Source organism: Pinus tabuliformis, chromosome 6, assembly GCF_031772625.1.
Source record: "Pinus tabuliformis cultivar Carrire ecotype Pingquan chromosome 6, CPIR1, whole genome shotgun sequence".
NCBI classification, from domain to species: Eukaryota; Viridiplantae; Streptophyta; class Pinopsida; order Pinales; family Pinaceae; genus Pinus; species Pinus tabuliformis.
The window spans coordinates 308685123-308707133 of record NC_142292.1 but is presented as its reverse complement, the minus strand read 5'-3'; positions in this window follow the sequence as shown (position 1 = coordinate 308707133).

The following is a 22011-nucleotide window of genomic DNA, read 5'->3' as shown; positions in this document are numbered from 1 at the left end:
CTTTCCTCTATTAGTAATTCAGCTATGGCCCAATCTCCATGGAATAATGCAGGGGTATTCTTAATGCCTGCACCTTTGAGTCAGCTACTGGTCCATCCTGAAAAATGGCTGCCTAAGTTTAATCCTGAGGCAGGCATGCTAGTGGAAGAACATATAAATAACTTTATGTTATCCATAAATCTCAATGGAGTTACCAACGAAGACGTTGTTGTTCGACTTTTTCCTTATACTCTGCAAGGAACATCCGGATCATGGTATTTCTCATTACCATCTGGATCTATTACTAGTTGGAACATCTTCTAAGAACAATTCTTGACCAAGTTCGGTGATGACAGGTCTACGGCGACACTGATCAACGACTTGTCTAACCTTAGAGCCGAGTCGAGAGAGCCTATCAAAGATTTCAATTTATGTTTCAATAAAATCTTAAACAAAATTCCTACTACTTCCCAGCCCATCAAAGAAGTGCGAAGTGAATGGTACATCATTGCTTTACCATCAAACATAGCAATCTTTGTTGATAGGGCTAACAAAACAACCTTAGTTGAAAATATGAAAGAAGCAATAGCAGTAGAGAAACGTATTATTGTTGGCATTATGAGACAAGTGTTGTCCTTGATGGAAAATCACACAGATGATAAATTATAGTGCAGCAAAGTTATTTTCAAGTTCATGCACTTTCATGCAGAGAAAAGTTTCTTTCATGTAGAGAAAAGTTCACACACTTTCATGCAGAGAAAAGTTTCTTTCATGTAGAGAAAAGTTCACACACTTTCATGCAGAGAAAAGTTTCTTTCATGTAGAGAAATGTTCACGCACTTTCATGCAGAGAAAAGTTTCTTTCATGTAGAGAAACGTTCATGCACTTTCATGCAGAGAAAAGTTCCTTTCATGAAGAGAAAAGTTCACGCACTTTCATGCAGAGAAAAGTTCACGCACTTTCATGGTTGGTTCATGGTATTAGTCCGATAGTTTTTGATCCTATGGTTTTGGTCCGTGGTATTGCATCCAAAAGTGTTGATCCCAAGTATTGGGTCCATGGTATTGAATTGTTATGGTTTTTGGTCCGTGGTATTGTGAAAGGCCTAAGGTTATAAAAGAGGAAGGAGATCATTTGGCAAGGTATCTTCTGATTAATTGAATATCTGATAAAGTGCTAGATCTGGAATACGGTGATTGGGTTATGGTGCAGATCTAGATCTGAATAAAGAAGGAACCTGAGCTTTATAAGGCGGATCTACTGATGGGTCGAGATCTCCTTAGCGCATGATCAGATCTGTAGATTTGATAGTATGGGGTATGAGTAAAGTCTGAAAAATTGATCTATACCTACAGGACCGCAGGTGCGACACGACTGCAGGTGCGAAGGACCGCAGTCCAGGCATAGATCAGATGCGGAAGTTCGCAGGCCCAGAAGCACCACAGGTGCAGAGGTTCGCAGGCCCAGAAGCGCTGCAGGTTCGGAGGTGTTATAGACATTTTTGTGCCTTACAGCATTGAGCATGAAATGTCCATAATCTAAGGGATCCAAAGTCCCTAAACATGTTGTTCCTACCCCTAGAGGAACAAGGCTAACAAACCACAGCAATTCACAAAAGTTCTCCACCTAAAACTGCTCAAAAACAAGTCAATTCAGGATCATGTCAACTGCTCCACTGACCATCTGCGCTGAATGTCAATGGCTCCAATGGCTACCTACGCTGAATGTCAACTCCAACACTGGCTACCTGCGCTGAGCGAGATTGGACAAGTGGCAGACTCATTCCTCAAGGTGTCAGAACCCAGGAAGCTTCCAAAATGACACTTGCCTCAGGGAATTCGACTGGTGATGAGTAAGAGGTTCCAAATCTCCAAGTGGAAGCAAGAACCTCCAAGTGGACTCAAGAACTGATAGAGGGAGAGGACACTAGTCAGATCTCAAGCTGACTCATCCTCTCTCCAAACATCTATATATGGATCTCTTCTCCATGAGATCTAGAGGCTGGAATTTTGTTATTGCAAAGAATTGTTGTTGGTTTGAGACTGGAATCATTGGGTGCTTAATGCTTTGAAGGGGCTGAAGATAGGAATTCCATTTGCTGGGAAGGAGATGCTGGATTGGAGCCCTCTGGGTTGTATCTCTTCCTGAACCTTGTTATTCATCAATAAAGCTATCTTGGTTTCTCCTATATGCTGATGTATTTTGATGTATAAATGTATTAGTGTATTTGGTTTATTTATAATCCTAAACTAGTTATGAATGTGAACATCTGTCTTTGTGTAGTGTTCTTCTCTTGTCTCAAGTAGTTGTTCTCTTGTCGCAAGTAGCTGTTCTCTTGTGATCTTGCAGGAAGTTGTAGCTGGATAAGCAAGAAGGCAAGTAGCTGTGAACACCCAAAGAGAAGGGAGATTGGATCGAGGGACAAACGGAAGACACCGGTAAGTCTATTGATCTCTCTTCTTTCACACTTCATAAAGGAAGAAACCAGTGTAGATGTATTCGTTTGTTGCTAAGGCACTGTCACACCTTAGGTGGATAGGATCGTCCTGCATAGGCATTTTTCCCCACAACAAATTGGCGACTCCGCTAGGGAAGATTTGTTTAGTCATTTTATTTGTGTTTCCATCATTTGTTTACTTCATAGACTTGACAGCAACAATCGAACTGCATCTTTCCCGGATGCAAAGTAGAAAGTTGCTGCTTTGATCCAGTTGCTGGACTTGTCTATGATCTGAACAATGGATTCACAAATGACTTGATGATCCTTGTGATAGATCTTAGTAGCTTTCAAAGCATCCCTTTGATTATACCTTGCTTGTGTTTCTAATTTGGCCTGAAACTGTTTATTTTTGAGCAATTTGTGACCCAGAACCCAGGAGAAACGAGAGTTTCTCCTTCAACGCAACTGTTGTGAAGGCAGTCTGCATTTCAACGCAGGTCCCGTGAAGGCTACCTGTGCTGAATGTCAAGTCCTCAGTGTTGAGGTTGCGCTGAACCAGTTTGGCCTTGTGCAGCTGGGGTTCTCTGCTCTCTGTTGCCCTGTTTTGATCTCTGTTTTTGCAGCCTTTAACCAGCATAGGTACCAGTTAGATAACTCCTTTTCTTTGCTTAGATTCCACCTCCTTTTGTACAAAAAGACTGTGAGTGTTTTTATGTGTTTGTGGCGTCATTTACAATTTTCCTTTGCATGAGTAAAATAGTCATCCTGTAGCCTTTGATTCAGATCTGATTGATTGTGATCTTAGAAGAGAGTTCATTGGCTGTTTGCAGATTGATTATACATTTACTTTTGCTTATTGGTTTGAATTTGTCTCTTTTAAGTGTCAAAACAAGTCTTTATTTCGAAAATTGTTAAGTATTGTAATCTCTTCTATCTTCTCTGATTTCGAAAAAGTGAACTTGTTTGTATTGATCATTTAAAAGCAAATTCAAAGTTGTACAAAAAGCTTTCTTTGTAGGCATCAATACTAAGAAAGCGGAAAACAAACACCTGCATTGTGAATTTTGCATTTGATAGTTTGCATGTTGGATTTAGGAAAAGTGCATTAGAGTGTGCTGATTTCTCTTTGAGAAAAGATGGTGTCTTTCTTTTCCCTCAGTAGCTAGGATTTTCAAAGTTGAAAAGATATAAAGCTTGCTTATCATCTTTCGACTGCATTTAGGAATTTGTATCATACATCTCGTGGTTAACCTTGAAAGGCAAACTTTAAAAAGATCAACCTAAAATAAACTGAATGAACCTAACAACACTTTGTAACATAACGCACAACATAGACGTCTAGGCTAGAGACGTGTTCCGGCGTCGTTAAGCCTAGTGACTGTCGATCTCGTGGAAGGTGGGTGATTCCTCCTGAGGGACGATAGCGCTAGTACGGATTGTGCTCCCACGTACCGTCGTGTATATATTGGGAGACCCCTATAGGCATATATCCTTTATCCTTAGGAAGCCGTGTCGGCCGCCCTACTGATCGCAATGCAGTGAAGACAACATTCACGAAGATCGACCGCCCGTACCTTAAAAAGTATTCTGCGGTTTTGCGAAAAGTTTGGCACACCCTCTGCCTAGAACTCCAGAGCAGTTTCTTTTGGCCTTTTTCAGACTCTATAACAGAAAAAGTCCATCCGAGCATTTGTCACTTCGGGCTCGTTAAAACATCGAAGGAGACTAGAGTCATCTTTAGCTTTTTCTCGACTCTTTAAAACTGAAAAAGCAAGTTGTGTCTAAAGCGTCGTTAAAATTTATTTTAAACGGAACAATCACCCTTTAATTCCTGCGTTGATCTTTAGGTTGAAAGATGGAGCACACCAACCAAGGAATTCCCCTTGGTGGAAATCCTAGTCCCTTCTCCTCTTGGGGAGATGTTGGTGTGCCCCACATGGCTACATTGTCGCTTCCAGGACTGACAATTGGCCTGCCAGTCTGGCTCTTTTCAACCAATGTCGTTCAGAACATCACCATTCCTGAACAGTCGAGTCAACAGTCAAACCAGACCAGAGTCGCCCACCAGCCTTCTACTTCATCCTCCTCTCCTCCTTCCTCTTCGCTTGACGAAACTGGTAAAACCAAAAACCAGGCTCCTAAGGAGAAGAAGGAGAAGAAGAAGAAAGAAAAGAAGAAGAAGGAGCCAAAGGCGACTGGGGGCAAATGAGAGTCGTCTGACAAAAATCCACACACAGCACTGACCATGCCTAAATCTCCATGCGTCATATGCAAGGGAGACCACTTCCATAGAGATTGTCCCTGTATCCCTCAAACACTAAGGGACTGGTCTCCCCGTTTGCACAGTTCGGTAGCATCAACCTCTGATAGCCATGTTGATTGCTCACCGTCAACTAGTGGGAGTGAAGCCCCAGGACAGAGAGGGAAAGCTAAATTTCCCTGTAGACTGTGTGAAGGCAATCATGCCATCCACCATTGTCCCTTCTTAGACGAGGCAAAAATAGTTCTGGAAGATCGCCCGTTTTTACGAGCGCAACTTCCTCCTGGATATCAAAGACTCCTGCCAAGTCCTTCGCTAGTTGAGAACCCAGCCGACCCACCCAGGTGGTCAGCCGAAGCACCTATCATTGAAGATGAACCGTCTGGATCCATGCCTGACGAAAGTCAAAAGGTTGATACGGCAGTTGACCCGGTTTTGCCTTCAGAGGCTCTATCTTCGAATGATACCATCACAGAGGAGACTAAAGATGACACCATCCAAATTCTCTTCATCATCACTGACTCTGATGAACAAGGGGGCAATGCCACCATTCCTTTATCGCAGGAAGGAAGTTCATCAGAGCGATATCCGGCTGTCTACTCAGTCCCACTACCAAGCAACCTAGTTGTCTCGTTCGACTGGAACCAACTAGGCAGACCTTAGTTGCCAGCCAGTATACCATTCAGAATTATTGTCCAAATATACAGAATGGTAATGGCTGGCACTATCATTGATGAAGGGGCATCTGTGAGTATCCTTTCCTCTATTGCTTGGAAAGCGCTTGGTTCGCCTGCGCTTTTGCCTGAAATGAGAAATCTATCAGGCTTTGATAAAGGAACCAGTCGACCTTTAGGGATCCTCCCCAATGTACCCATAACATTGAAAGGGAAGACCGTTCAAATGAACGTGATGGTCATTCAAGGACCCTTGGATTATAACCTACTCCTTGGACGAGACTATATATATTGCATGGGGGCCATCGTCTCCTCACTCTTTAGAGTAATGTGTTTTCCGCACGAAGGAAGAGTGGTCAAGCTCGTGGACCAACTTTCATTTCCCGGATCACGCATCGCAAATAGTCATGTACCATCCCTAAATGGTCTATTCACGCAAGAAGTGTCTCAACCCACGGTCCGTCCTCCTGATGAGTGTGAGTAATCCGGGAGGATATGACTGGAACCCAGGGGGCATGCGTCTTGGTCTGCTTCGGCAGGAAAACTTTGGGTATAGGGTAGGTTTCCGCGGGAGAATATGACTAGTCCGTACCCCGTCCGTCTAGGAAGAGGGTTGTTCTAGAATAAGATTCTTTTGTTAAAGTTATGTGAGTTGGCGGGCTACGTCGCTCACCTTTGCCTATTTCGGTAGACATCGCCGAAGAAATGTTTTGTTTGCTCCGTGAACGAGACAGTCTTTGGGTAACCTGAAAGAGGTAAGCCTCTCTCGTTAAAACAAATGTTTTGGCGGAAGTGAAGTAGAGGTAACCTTGAAATCGTGCTTTATACCTGGGGGCATGCAAACCTTTTGGAGTGCAAGCAAGGGGCAACTATTTATTTTTTAAATTTTTAGGACCTCTAACCCTTTAAACTCGTAGGATTAGTCGTTTCCAAACTTGCATAAAGAAAGGATCCAGAGCAAAGCTTTGTGAGATGAAGCTCCATAAAAAATAGAATCTCAATGAGACACTCTTATCATATGACTGGGTATTCGAGCAGTTTCAACATAAAGTTCATGCTCGTTAAAAAATAAACGCAAGATCCGAGCAGTTTTAACGCGGACTTCATGCTCGTTAAAAAATAAACATAAGCAATGAGCAAGAGTATCCTCCAGTGTTTAAGCTCATTTTAAAATAAAAAATGAACCTACCCGGTAAATAACCACCGTGAATGTAATATCATCAGCCATTAAAGCCTTGGTCGTGTTTACACCTGTCACCTCCACTTTTCATTTGGCTGATCGTTCACCTCCATATAATTGTTTACCCATTTTGAGGAACAGCTGCGAAGAGTGATTTCACCTAGCCATCCTTGTGACACTGCCGTGATTGGAAAATTCCAACCTGTATCTGGAATCAGCTGCTATCCCTGTTTATCACTCGTTCCTCAAAAGACGAGTCTTCTTTAAGCTCTTTTCAACTGACTCGTAAAATATGAAAAGATTGCCGAGTTTTGGCCTTCCAGCTCGTTAAAGCGACCGGAAGAGCTATCCCTCCTCTAGATTTTAATCTTTTTGGACCTGAGGGATTATTGCACAAAAAGATCGAGCGCTTGTTTTATTCGGCTCGTTAAAACTATCAAAAACTCATCCCTTCTGTATTGTTTTATACTTTTTTGGACTTAAGGGATTAGATGATGAAAAAGGAATTTTGGAGTTGACTTTATGTACCTTTTCAGACTCTCTAAAAATGAAAAGGACTGAGTTACCCTTGTCGTTAGACTCGTTAAAATTATTAAATAGCGACAAACTTGTCTTTAGACGAGAACGAGTTTCACTATCGCTAGGCTCATTAAAACATAGCGATGGGCTTGCCCGAAGGGTAGGTTATAGAACAAGCATATGTTATCCTCCTCAAGCTTGACAAAAATAAAGAGGTACTGGTCAGCAATGACCGGGGAAAAATTGGGAGAAACTAAAGAAAACTTTGATGGTAGCAAGTCGCTCTTGAACATGACACTTTTCCTCCGTACCACAATCGGGTTGGGTTGTTTCATTCACCGGTCACATCACCATGGTCTCGCCATACCATCCATATTTGGGGTAATGCTACCGATCCATCGCATCAGTGTCGCCATATGTTCAAGAGAAGTCGTTCAGAAAGAGTCAACCGTGTCCCATCCACTGCAATACATTATCCTTCATCCATTCATGACCGCCACCCTGAATCATATGTCACAGATCGTTTTCACCTCCATTAAAATCATTAGCTCCGTTCCGTGTCACTGATGTGGGATTCATTAAGGCCCTCCTGTGACGGATCGCTTCTTGTCGACATCAGCTCATTATCCAGGAAGTTGATCTAGGAACACCCCCTTCAGTACTTTGAAGCTTGCATGCCACAATGGCAAGTTTCTCACTTCCGGCGACATGTATACATCAATGACCTTTGACCAGAAGATTTTGCGTGGTGTTCGACGCCAAGTCCTTTATTCACACAACGTAAATTGTACTGCAGTACCTTGAGGGTCATTATTATTATCGGTGATTCCTCTCGCACTTGTTAACGGTTTACATCATTGACCGGTAATCAAGCGATGTCTTTCCATGTTCGACTTCCGAACAATTCTCACATGGATCGACTTGTACTTAGAGTGAAGATCGAACAAGTTTGAAGACCCCGGATCTAGTTTCATCCATCCGGGCTGCGATATATATTCAGGAAAGATAAAGACATTGACATGTACATCATTGCAACAGATAATCATCCTACTCAAAGGATGATAATTTCATCAAAATTATCAGTCTATCATCAGACGATTGTCTGTTCTATGTACAAAAAAATGTATTTATAAAGCTAAGCATGGGAATGCCCGCCTCAGCTAGATCATGAAAGCAGTATGAAAAATAATGTATTGTATTGTATTGTATTACAGGTCTCCCTCCCAGCATTGGATGAACTTTGGATCCCCCTGATAAAGCATTTCGCCCGATAAACAGCCTCATACTTTAGGGGGCAACTGTTATAGACATTTTTGTGCCTTACAGCATTGAGCATGAAATATCCATAATCTAAGGGATCCAAAGTTCCTAAACACGTTGTTCCTACCCCTAGAGGAACAAGGCTAACAAACCACAGCAATTCAAAAAAGTTCTCCACCTGAAACTGCTCAAAAACAAGTCAATTCAGGATCATGTCAACTGCTCCACTGACCATCTGCGCTGAATGTCAATGGCTCCACTGGCTACCTGCGCTGAATGTCAACTCCAACACTGGCTACCTGCGCTGAGCGAGATTAGACAAGTGGCAGACTCATTCCTCAAGGTTTCAGAACCTAGGAAGCTTCCAAAATGACACTTGCCTCAGGGAATTCGACTGGTGATGAGTAAGAGGTTCCAAATCTCCAAGTGGAAGCAAGAACCTCCAAGTGGACTCAAGAACTGATAGAGGGAGAGGACACTAGTCAGATCTCAAGCTGACTCATCCTCTCTCCAAACATCTATATATGGATCTCTTCTCCATGAGATCTAGAGGCTGGAATTTTGTTATTGCAAAGAATTGTTGTTGGTTTGAGACTGGAATCATTGGGTGCTTAATGCTTTGAAGGGGCTGAAGATAGGAATTCCATTTGCTGGGAAGGAGATGCTGGATTGGAGCCCTCTGGGTTGTATCTCTTCCTGAACCTTGTTATTCATCAATAAAGCTATCTTGGTTTCTCCTATATGCTGATGTATTTTGATGTATAAATGTATTAGTGTATTTGGTTTATTTCTAATCCTAAACTAGTTATGAATGTGAACATCTATCTTTGTGTAGTGTTCTTCTCTTGTCTCAAGTAGCTGTTCTCTTGTCGCAAGTAGCTGTTCTCTTGTGATCTTGCAGGAAGTTGTAGCTGGATAAGCAAGAAGGCAAGTAGCTGTGAACACCCAAAGAGAAGGGAGATTGGATCGAGGGACAAACGGAAGACACTGGTAAGTCTATTGATCTCTCTTCTTTCACATTTCATAAAGGAAGAAACCAGTGTAGCTGTATTCGTTTGTTGCTAAGGCACTGTCACACCTTAGGTGGATAGGATCGTCCTGCATAGGCATTTTTCCCCACAACAGGAGGTGCGCAAGCAAGCCATAGACTCAGGTGCGGAGGTGTGCAGGCAAGCAGTAGGAGAAGGTGTGGATGTAAGCAGGTTCTCTACTGGTGAAGTTGCGGATTTTTCATGAAATCTATTTAGTTGCTCTTGTTTATTATTGCAGTATTCTGGGATCTGAAGTGATGTCTTGGTACTGGTACTGTGTTCTGATAACAACATTCTGAGAAGTGATTGATTGATTGATTATGTTCATAATGACTTATCCTTATATGATTTGATGGACTAGATCTGATTGCTAACACACATATTATCCTTGTATATGTATTGATCTGGTGATTGGGTGATTCAGAAGATTGATTGATTTTGTGCTTCAATGATATTTATGGGTCCAGTATGAAAATTGGATGAAACGTGGCCTTTTAGATTATGTGTTGTGCGTCAGGTGTATCTAGTCTGAAAATGTATGAAACGTGGTACCCGGAGGAGAGAAGATTGTAGGCCAGTGCCTACGTACTAGTATCTTAGCTAGTACAAGAGCTAAGGGGGTGGCAGCTCCCTTTCAGTAGTAGTTGAAAACATTGGAGCATTGTAGCAGGTAGCAGCCTGCGTACTAGTAAATGGATCGGCTAGTACAAGAACTATGGGGGTTATAGCTCCCTTCCAGGAGAGACTGGAAAACGAGAGACGGTTGTATCTCTCTGCAGGTAGAAGCCTGCGTACTGGTACAAGACTGCACTAGTATAGAAATATTGTAAAAGGATTTCGTTATTAAGAAGAAGATTGAGATGACTTGCAGCAGGTGGTTTTCTCCCACATTGGGTTTCCACCTTATATCATGGTGTTCATGTGTGTGGCTTACGTGTGATGATCTGTTCTATTTTACCACACCTGTTTACTATTAATATGGTTGATAGTGTTCTAATGCACTCATTGAAGATCAATTAACTGAATCATAAGTTTACTGAATATACGTGGGTAGTCTTAATTGAAGCAGCATATAGGACTCAGACTATGGAAATGAAAAAGTTATATTGATTTGATAATGTTAATTCACCCCCCCTCTCAGTATTATTTCCAACAATTGGTATTAGAGCAGGTCCTTTGGTAGAAGCTTGATCGCTTGAAGGAGATCCATGGAACAATGGGAAAGAAGCTTAAGAAGAAAGTGCCTAAGCAAAAGAAGACATCTCAGAAGAACTATGACTGTGGGAGGATCGATTGGGGATTATTTGGAAGAAGCACTTCAGATTTAGAATCAGATTAAGAATCATTTTAGAATGAAGATGAACTATCATGTATGAATTTGTTATCCTCCGATGTTCTAGCTATCTATCCATTTGAAGGTGATGTAAGTGATAATGAAACAACTGAATGTGCTCTTATGGGTGAGCAAGAAGGATATCAAATGGAGGCAGAATTTAAGAGGCTGACGGACAAAATTAGAGATCAAGAAGATCTATTGAACATAAAGGATGGTGCCTTCAAAGAAGTAGCTACCAGACTAAAGGCTCAATGTGAGGAAGGAAGCAAGGTAAGGAAGTTATTCAAGGATAAATATCAAAAGTTGCAGGATGAAGTAACATCTCTAAGAAATGAAGTCAATGAAAAGAGCACAACAATCAAGAAACTCAGAGATAGATCCAGTTATTATGAAAGGCTTGAAGCTACGATCCTCTCACTAAAAGAAGATCTTGAAGAATCAAAGAAGCAGAATAAAGATCTACTCCAAGCTATTGAAAAACAGGAAAACGAATTTATCAGCTTAAAATCTCAGCTGGAATGTGCCTTCAGAATTCGTCAAATGCAGCAGGATCTGAATGAAGAATAAGAAAAGGAGATTCTCAAACTAAGGCAACAAATGGAATAAGGAAGAAAGTCTGAAGAAATTTTGAAGAAGTAATGTCTGGAAAAGGAAGAACAACTTCAGATCGAGGTAAATATCTTAAAAGAAGAAAAGGATAAACTGTTACAATTTCAAGATAGTACTAAAGTCTTGGATGATATTCTTAGTAGTCAAAGGTCTCCTGCTATCAAAACTGGTCTTGGTTTTCATGAATCTGTTGAAGGTGAATCTAGTTCACAAGGTGAGGCAAGGGACTCTAAAGAGAAATCTAAAATGATCAACAAGGAGAGGAGAGGTCAACCCCATCAACAATCAAGGAAAGAGATTCTTCAAAGAAAATATTTTACTCCTAACTATGGAAGTAATAGTCGTCCATTTACTCAGATGAATAATATTGAATGTTATAATCTTGGACATGTTGCAGCTAGATGCAGAAGAAGAATGGTTCAAGATCATCACACAGAAAGATCATCACATTCCAGGTACTTTAATGGATATTGCTTTGCTTGCAATATGTTTGGTCACAAAGTTACTGATTGCTACAGAAGGAATATGAAACATGTAAGATGTTATGCATGCAACAAGCTTGGACATATAGCCAAGGAATGCAGGAACAAGGTACGGGCACCACACCAAAAGGAGAAAACATCATCACACTTGAAGATATGGAAGAAAAAGGAAGTACAGTCAGAAAAATGTGGCACAGCACAATGTACAGGCACAACAGACTCAGAAGGAGCTGAAAGTGTGAAACTTCAGTATCCTGAATTTCATACGCAAGTTTCATAAAGGAAAGTCATGTATATACGCGAGTTGGTCACTGCACAGTCGCGTATATGATTGTTTGAGGAAAAGCAGTAGGGACAGGCTCAGGAAAGAGGGTCTGATATGATTTGGTCCATTATTTAACATGTTTGATAATGGTTAGAATATGTTAATGATGTGTGGAAATGTCTTGATCCTAACTTGATGATGATGATATCTTGATACTTCTTGTTGATATATGCGTGATCAGATTTGACAGTAAACAGATGGCACAGGTTCAGGGGGAGCAGATACTTTTAATAATGCATTGTTGGCATTATGGTTAGTGGTCCTTGGTGATGATGCTTAGGATACATCTTGCTATGATATGATTATGAGTTGTCCATGACAAAATCTCATATGATGTTTAGGGTTACATACTTGATGATCAGATCAGATTTGTGGTTGATTCTCTGATATAGTGCTTACATGGTGATATTTATAAGGATAAAGAAAAGTACAAAGCTTGTATACACATCTTCATTACTTGATGATGAGTCTATCATATGCTGCTATCGTCGTATGCATAAAGATAATATAATATAGTTGATGCAAGTCTCCTATAGTTATTGGCTCTCATGTGGATGAGGATTGCTGCGGTTGATGATCTTGAGCTAAAGATACATAGTACTATATACAATATGCTGGATACATGAATGATTACTCAAAATTGCATTGTTGGAGACATGATGATGATAAAATGACAGATTGATACTTACATGTCCCCGATTGATGATACATGGATGATATATAAGATCATGCAGATCTTGATGTTGATGAGATGCTTATGATGTCTTTCAATAGGATGAGTTAATATCTATAGGCAAACATACCTTGCTACAAGACATTTACAGGTTGTTGATCTGAATAGTGATTGACAGATGCTGCTGATATTAGTTATTGATAACTTTCATAGTCTTGCTCTAGATTTCGTCTCTATGTCATATATGTCTTTTGTTATCAAGGTCATGTAACGACCTATTTTGGTTTCCCCACTATGCCTGGGATGAATTATGTAATGTACTTGTTTATCATGCGTAAAACTTCTGGTGTAAGCCCACTTGGATGGGTGGATGAGTCAATATTTGTATATCCTCACCTGTTTGAGAGATGGATGTATGTATGAGTCTTTGGTGATAGGAAGGTCATTACAGATAGAGTCATGTTCTTCTTGTAGAACATCATTTTGCAGATCTTGCCTACAGACAGGGGGAGCATGAACAACACACTTCAGTAGTGCAGAGACTAAGCATGTACTCAAGGGGAGCATGGACAGATTGGTACACCTTGGCATATACAAAGGGGGAGCTCATTCAAAGATTTTAGCAGGCACCCAGGGGGAGTATGGACAACAAAGGAAGAAAATATCTTGGTTCGCCCTTTGCCCTTGATGTCAAAGGGGGAGAGTGATTTGGTATTGTTGCCATCAAGTCCAAAGGGCGAGATTGTTGGCATTATGATGCATGTGTTGTACTTGATGGCAACCAACTCGTAGAAGATCAACTCACTTATATATATCTAGATGAATCTACGGAAGAGATATCAGATGTGAAAGAATACATAGGATGCAGGACGACTCAAAGGAATCAGATGACAATTCTCAGTATGACAAGTTAGCTTTGCCATCAAGTCCAAAGGGGGAGATTTTTGGCATTATGAGACAAGGGTTGTCCTTGATGGAAAATCACACATATGATAAATTATAGTGCAGCAAAGTTATTTTCAAGTTCACGCACTTTCATGCAGAGAAAAGTTTCTTTCATGTAGATAAAAGTTCACGCACTTGCATGCAAAGAAAAGTTTCTTTCATGTAGAGAAAAGTTCACACACTTTCATGCAGAGAAAAGTTTCTTTCATGTAGAGAAATGTTCACGCACTTTCATACAGAGAAAAGTTTCTTTCATGTAGAGAAAAGTTCACGCACTTTCATGCTGAGAGAAGTTCCTTTCATGAAGAGAAAAGTTCACGCACTTTCATGCAGAGAAAAGTTCCTTTCATGAAGAGAAAAGTTCACGCACTTTCATGGTTGGTTCATGGTATTAGTCCGACAGTTTTTGATCCTATGGTTTTGGTCGGTGGTATTGCATCCAAAAGTGTTGATCCCAAGTATTGGGTCCATGGTATTGAATTGTTATGGTTTTTGGTCCATGGTATTGTGAAAGGAATAAGGCTATAAAAGAGGAAGGATATCATTTGGCAAGGTATCTTCTGATTAATTGAATATCTGATAAAGTGCTAGATCTGGATGGTTTATGGTGCAGATCTAGATCTGAATAAAGAAGGAACCTGAGCTTTATAAGGCGGATCTACTGATGGGTTGAGATCTCCTTGGCGCATGATCAGATCCATAGATCTGATAGTATGGGGTATGAGTAAAGTCTGAAAAATTGATCTATACCTGCAGGACCGCAGGTGCGACACGACTGCAGGTGCGGAGGACCGCAGTCCAGGCACAGATCAAGTGCGGAGGTTCACAAGCCCAGAAGCACCACAGGTGCGGAGGTTCGCAGGCCCAGAAGCACTGTAGGTGCAGAGGTGTGCAGGCAAGCCGTAGACTCAGGTGCGGAGGTGCGCAGGCAAGCAATAGGAGAAGGTGCGGATGTACGCAGGTTTTCTATTGGTGAAGTTGCGGATTTTTCATGAAATATATTTAGCTGCTCCTATTTACTATTGCAGTATTCTGGGATCTAAAGTGATGTCTGGGTACTGGTACTGTGTTCTGATAACAGCATTCTGAGAAGTGATTGATTGATTGATTATGTTCATAATGACTTATCCTTATATGATCTGATGGACTAGATCTGACTGTTAACACACATATTATCCTTGTATATGTATTGATCTGGTGATTGGGTGATTCAGAAGATTGATTGATTATGTGCTTCAATGATATTTATGGGTCCAGTATGAAAATTGGATGAAATGTGGCCTTTCAGATTATGTGTTGTGCTTTAGGTGTATCTAGTCTGAAAAAGTACGACACGTGGTACCCGGAGGAGAGAAGATTGTAGGCTGGCACCTACGTACTAGTATCTTAGCTAGTACAAGAGCTAAGGGGGTGGTAGCTGCCTTTCAGTAGCAGTTGAAAAAATTGGAGCATTGTAGCAGGTAGCAGCCTGCGTACTAGTAAATGGATCGGCTAGTACAAGAACTATGGGGGTTGTAGCTCCCTTCCAGGAGAGACTGGAAAACAAGAGAGGGTTGTAGCTCTCTGCAGGTAGAAGCCTACGTACTGGTACAAGACTGCACCAGTACATAAATATTGTAAAAGGATTTTCTTATTAAGAAGAAGATTGAGATGACTTGCAGCAGGTGGTTTTCTCCCACATTGGGTTTCCACCTTATATCATGGTGTTCATGTGTGTGGCTTATGTGTGATGATCTGTTCTATTTTACCGCACCTGTTTACTATTAATATGGTTGATAATGTTCTAATGCACTCATTGAAGATCAATTAACTGAATCATAAGTTTACTGAATATACGTGGGTAGTCTTAACTGAAGCAGCATATATGACTCAGACTATGGAAATGAAAAAGTTATACTGATTTGATAATATTGATTCACCCCCCCCCTCTCAGTATTATTTCCAACAATTATGGCCCTATAAAAGAAAAACGCCATAGAAGCATGAAAATCTAAGAAGGTTTCTTTCAAAGAAGATCCCAAGAAAAAACAATCGAAAGATCCATTCGATTTAGAAGGATTACAAAAAGTTTTGAATACCATGTCTAACGAGATGGTCGATATTAAGAAACAAGTGGCGGAAACTTCTTCTAAAAAGCCATATAGGCCTTTTAAAAGAAATCCTTCAACTAATTCCAAACCCCCTAACGGAATCACAAGTGTTGAATCAGAAGAAGAAGAAGAAGAGGAAATCGCTACTGAAGAACATACCGATGAAGAAGAAGTTGTAGAGTTACAAGGAATGTGGGATTTCATCCTCCCATATGAAGAGGAGCAAGAGGCATTCCCAGTTAATACTCAAAGCAGAAATAAACTTGATCCTCCTCAACCTACACCTAAGCCAAAGAGCGCAAGCTCGATGACTAAGGATAAAGTCGCAGCCAAGAAAACATCACCTAAAGCGACTCAAACCGGCCCAGTCCAAATAGACACATCAACTCCATCTAAAACACTAATCGTTTCGGATGAAATGGAGTATAATATCATAGAAGATATGAAAAAGACTAGGGCCAATATTCCTCTTTTTGAATTGAGCAAGTTAAAACACCAGAAAAAGGTACTTTTGAAATAATTACATGCTGTACCAGTTGCACCTTTACCAGCCACTCTAATCTCTCAAGCTTCCCATGACATGGAAAGACCTCCAACTAATACGATGAATAAAATTGATCCAAATGATATCCCCTTAATTGGAGGAAGATCGAGATCTCATACTCCCCCATTTCTCCTTACTTATGAAATTTTCAATAAAAATGTGCATAATTGCTTAGTGGATTCTGGAGCTTCATCGAATATTTTACCAAGATCAATATGTGAAAAATTGAACGTTCAACCACAGAAATCCGCTGTGCACATAGTTCAGCTAGATCGATCGCAAGTCGAAGTGATTGGCGAATTAAATCAGGTTACCATATGGTTGTCATCCAATCCAAAGGTATGTCAAGTTATCGACATTTTAGTTGCTGATATTCCGGAATTTTATGGCTTAATTCTTAGCAGAGGTTGGTCAGAAAATCTTCATGGATACTTTTCAACTGAATGGTCACACATGTGGCTCCCTTACAATTGTAAACCAAACCAAATAAAAGTTGAGAGCGAACGACATCAGAAATACATAGTAACAAGGCTAGAGGGATAAAATGAACTAGTAGCATATAATTCTAACATCATTGGCAACTATTCAGTAGATTCTTTCCTAGGAAATTTTAATGCTCATACTTCACCTTACTTGGAACATTCTGTTTTATCCCAAGTAGAAAATTTCTCTCAAACAGATAGTTCTAAATGTATTAATTTTATAGATAGTCCTGTAAATAAATATTTATTTTGGAAATTATTTTTTGATGGTTCTAAGTCTAACGAAGGAGAAGGAGCAGGATGCGTGTTAATAAGTCCAGAGGGAAATAAAACTATGCTAACTTTCAAACTCAAATTTGATTGCACCAAAAATACCGCAGAATACAAGGCTTTATTCCAAGGGTTGTACAAAGCAATCGGATTAGACGTCAAATACCTTCAAGTTTTTGGAGATTCTGAAATTGTAATTAGACAGGTACGTAATACTATACACTGTTTATCAGGTCATTTAAAACATTACCAATCTTTAGTTCAAATCTGACTGAACACTTTATAGCATTTAATATTTCATCAATTCCCAAACTCCAGAATGCTAGTGCAGACCTCTTAGCCAACGTAGCTTCCAAGCTCATTCCTTCAGAAGATTTTAGCCCAAACCAATTTTCAATTGAGTTAATTTTTAGACCATCTATTCCAGATAACATTACCAATTGGAGGATTTTCAACGACGATCCTGATATCGTGAGTTTCCTCACATCTGAAGGATACTACACCAATCAAATAATTGGCGAAGACCAACATGACCAACAATTGCAATAGGATAGTACTAACAATGTTATACCTAGATCAGTAGTCAAGTTAGAAGACCTTTATGATTTGAAATATCAATTCAAAAGATCTACCAATTCAAAACTCCAAAGTTCAACTTTGAATTATGAATTAGTAAATCTAGGACTGATGCAAAACCGCAGAATATCAACCTAGGCCTTGGCCTAGCCCCTGAAGAAAAATTAGCATATATTCGTCTCTTGAGACAATACAAAAAAGTCTTTGCTTGGAATTATGATGAACTCAAAACATACGACACCTCCATCATCCAGCATACTATTCCAATGATCGATAATGAAAAACCTGTCCAACAAAAGTTGAGAAAGATCAATCCCAATTTTGAAAATAAGATGAAAACTGAACTCAATAAGTTATTGAAAGGCAAAATAATTTTTCCCGTTAGACATTCTAAATGGATCTCCAATATGGTACCTGTTAGAAAGAAAAATGGATATTTTAGAATCTGCATTGACTTTCGAAATCTTAACAAGGCTTGCCAAAAGGATAATTTTCCTTTGCCCTCCATGGAACAAATACTGCAGGCAGTCGCGGGCTCAGAATTAATGTCATTCTTGGATGGATTCTCAGGATACAATCAAGTGTTGGTACATCCCGATGATCAATTAAAAACTACATTCAGAACTAAATGGGGCACATACGCATATCAAAAGATGCCATTTGGTTTGATTAACACGGGAGCCACATTTCAGAGAGCCATGGACATCGCATTCAAGGGGTTAGTTAATAAATCAGTGGTAATCTATTTGGATGATATAACTGTGTATTCCAAGAAACGAAACAACCATCTCAGAGATTTAAAACAAATCTTCCAACGTTGTTTAAGGTATGGGATTTCACTTAATCCAAAAACTTCCTTTTTCGCATTAAGTGAAGGAAAACTTCTCGGATTCATAGTGTCAAAATCTAGAATTCACATTGATCCTAACAGAATCAAGGAGATTTCTGCAGTACCCCTACCTCACAACAAGAAAGCCATGCAATCTTTCCTTGGCCAGATTAACTTTGTAAAGAGATTTGTTCCAGACTTTTCAAGAATTGTGTCTCCTTTACAAGAAATGATTAAAAAGAACGAAAACTTTAAATGGGGCCAAGACGAACATGAAGCATTCAATCTAATCAAACAAGCAATTATTAATGCTCCATCTTTAGCAACTCCAATTTTTTCCAACCCTTTGATTTTGTATACATTTTCCTCGGATATATCATATGTTGCGATACTCACTCAAGAAAATCAAGAAAAGGCGGAAGCCCCAATTGCTTTTTTCAGTTCCAATTTACAAGGAGTTGAGTTGAATTATTCAAATGTGGAGAAACAAGCTTATGCTGTTTTCAAAGCAATTAAATATTTCAGAACTTTTTTACTCAAAACACATACCAAAATCATAGTACCGTTTTCAGCGGTAAGAAATCTTCTAGTACAGAAAGATGTGGGTGAGAAAAGATCCAATTGGGTTACTGCCTTACAGGAATATGATGTAGAAATCAAACCAACAAGTATTGTAAAAGGTCAAGGATTTTGCGAAATGATGGCCGGAGCATCGCTAATGTTCGAAAATCCATCTACACAAGTGTACGAGGTAAGCCTAAATGATGTTGATTCATTATACGCTGATATTACTAATTATCTAAAGAATGGATATGCTCCTTCAAACCTCGATCATACCAAGAAAAGAGCTCTAAGGTTAAAAGCCAAACAATATCAACTCGTGAATGATGTTCTTTTTAGAATAAATTATGATTTTGTTCTCCTTAGATGTCTTGAGAAATCTGAAGCTGAAAAAGTCTTGCAGGAACTCCACGATGGGCCAGCAGGCGGACACTACGTTGGAGACGCTACTGCTCATAAAATTTTGCGTGTAGGCTATTACTGGCCCACATTATTCAAAGATGCGCATAACTATGTAAGGAAATGTCAAGTCTGTCAAACCACTACTGGGAGACAAAAGAAACCATCCTTGCCACTGCAACTAGTTAACATTGAATAGCCTTTCGATCAGTGGGGATTGGATGTAATAGGTGAGATCGTTCCTCACTCTTCTAAACATCATTGGTATATCCTTACAACAACAGATTACTTTACTAAATGGGTAGAAGCAGTTCCACTCAAGACAGCTAACGCTAAAAATATCATCGAGTTCATAGATCAGTTCATAATCACCAGGTTTGGGTTGCCTTCCACTTTAATGTTTGATAATGCATCATATTCTTCTGGTAATGCAATGGCTGAATTTGCACTCAAAAGGGGTTTCAAGCTTAAATACTTTGCCAATTATTACCCACAAGGGAATGGGTTAGCTAAATCTACAAATAAGAACTTAATTAGAATCATTAAGAAAACCATTGACCAAAATCATAAAAATTGGCACAAGTCTTTAATATATGCTTTATGGGCAGATCGAATAATGCAGAAAGCCTCTATCGGCACTTCTCCCTTTAATTTAGTTTATGGGAAAGAAGTGGTTCTTCCAACTCATTTGGCAATTCCCTCTTTAGCCTTGGTTCAACATATTGATGAAGCACCAACTTCTTCCTTACAACTAAGGCAGCTGGAATTAATCAAGTTAGATGAACAACGAGAACGGGCTAAGATAACTCACGCTCATCACCAATCATTAGTGAAGGCTTCTTTTGATTCAAACATAATATCCAGAAAATATTTTTAGATGGGAGATCTAGTTTTAAAATGGGACAAGGCTCATGAGGAAGAAGGGAAACATACAAAATTTCAAAGAATGTGGCTTGGTCCTTTTCAAATCATAGAAGTCATAGGTCCGTCTACTTTCATGTTACAAGATTTAACAGGGAAAAGAGAATCTTTACCTGTTAATGGTCAGATCCTTAAAAAATATTTTCCATAGAAGATCATTCTTCTATTTTTGTAGAATAGTTGTTTTTCTTTTCATAATAAAATCAGTTGTAAATGGTTACATTTGAGATACACTAAAAAGACACAAATTCTCTTTTAGATTTTGTTTTTCACTTGTATAAATAGAATTCCTTCTGAAAAATTAATCATTACTATTGAAAGATAGAGTTAAAGACTCTAGACCTAGAAATGATATTAGTTTCAACTATATAAATTTTAATGAAAAGCTACCTTTAATTAGAAATTGTTTTATTTCAGTCAAATGAAAGGTATCAATAACAAAACCCGGATGCGGGTGATTTAATGAGCCGTTAATGCCCATACGAGCGACACCGGCATCGGGCATCATTGTAGAGCAAGTAGGCGATTTATGGCAGCGCATTAAATCCCATTAATGAGGAATTGGATGTACAACATGCAGAGTAAGTTCTTCAGGATGATGAGCATACGATTCATTTCAATTGACCAGAGCTCGACATTCTCTCTGGCTCATTCTAGCAGAGACATTCCCGGTCGAATTGGTTCACAGGAGTTAGGTGTAGAGATGAGCATTTGGAAGACATCATGGCTCCATAGAAGCCCGCATCTGGCCAGCCTCAAGCATTTAATTACGGTTCTTCTGGCTCGCATCTGTTATGGTCAATGTTTTTTCTTTTGGTATATAACTGTAATAGGTCGTGTTACGGTGTCTGTTGAAGCTGCTTGGGCAGGGTATGGGACTCATTCAGACAATTCTGGAATTTATTTAGGGGTTCTGATTTCTATCTGTGCAGTGCTTTCCCTGGGCGCTCTCTACTCTGAGTACTGTTATCCTCTGTTTATTTCAAATTGGGGTTGGTCGTTCTTCTTCCTCCTTCAACCCTTTTGTTCTCTCAGTTTATCAATCATTGATGCTATGGCCCGACGTCGAGGAATTTCCCGGAGGGGTAGTAGTTCAGGCACTCGTGGGGGTGTTAGAGGAAGGGGAGGTCCTGTTCCATGACGCATTTCCCCGCTAGCTTCTGTATCGCCGACCTCACTATCATTCGACCACTCTGGTCCGTCCCTCTACAGTTCTTTCCACTCCTCCCGTTTCACATTTAAAAGCAAGCTAAACAATCCTACTATCTCTGCTATTATCACAGTCATCTTCTCAGAGGAAGAAGATGACCTCTCTGGCTTTGATGAACAATCCATGGACAGGACTCTCTCTCAGAATTCTAAGGATTCTCAAGGAAGCATGGCAGAGGATATCCTCAATCTTCCAGAGGTGCAGCAGGCCGAAGGTCATGAAGAGGACGTGCGTCTTCAGCAAACTCCTTCACACGAGGAGCTCATTCCTTGTGTACCGGCGCAGTTCTCAGGCACTGTTCTGTATCCGGTGATGCCTCCTGGTCGTAGTATTATGGATGTCAAAGACAATGTGATGATTGAATGGGTCAGCTCTCCTTGCAAAGCCAACGATGTAGATGCAGAATTACCACCTC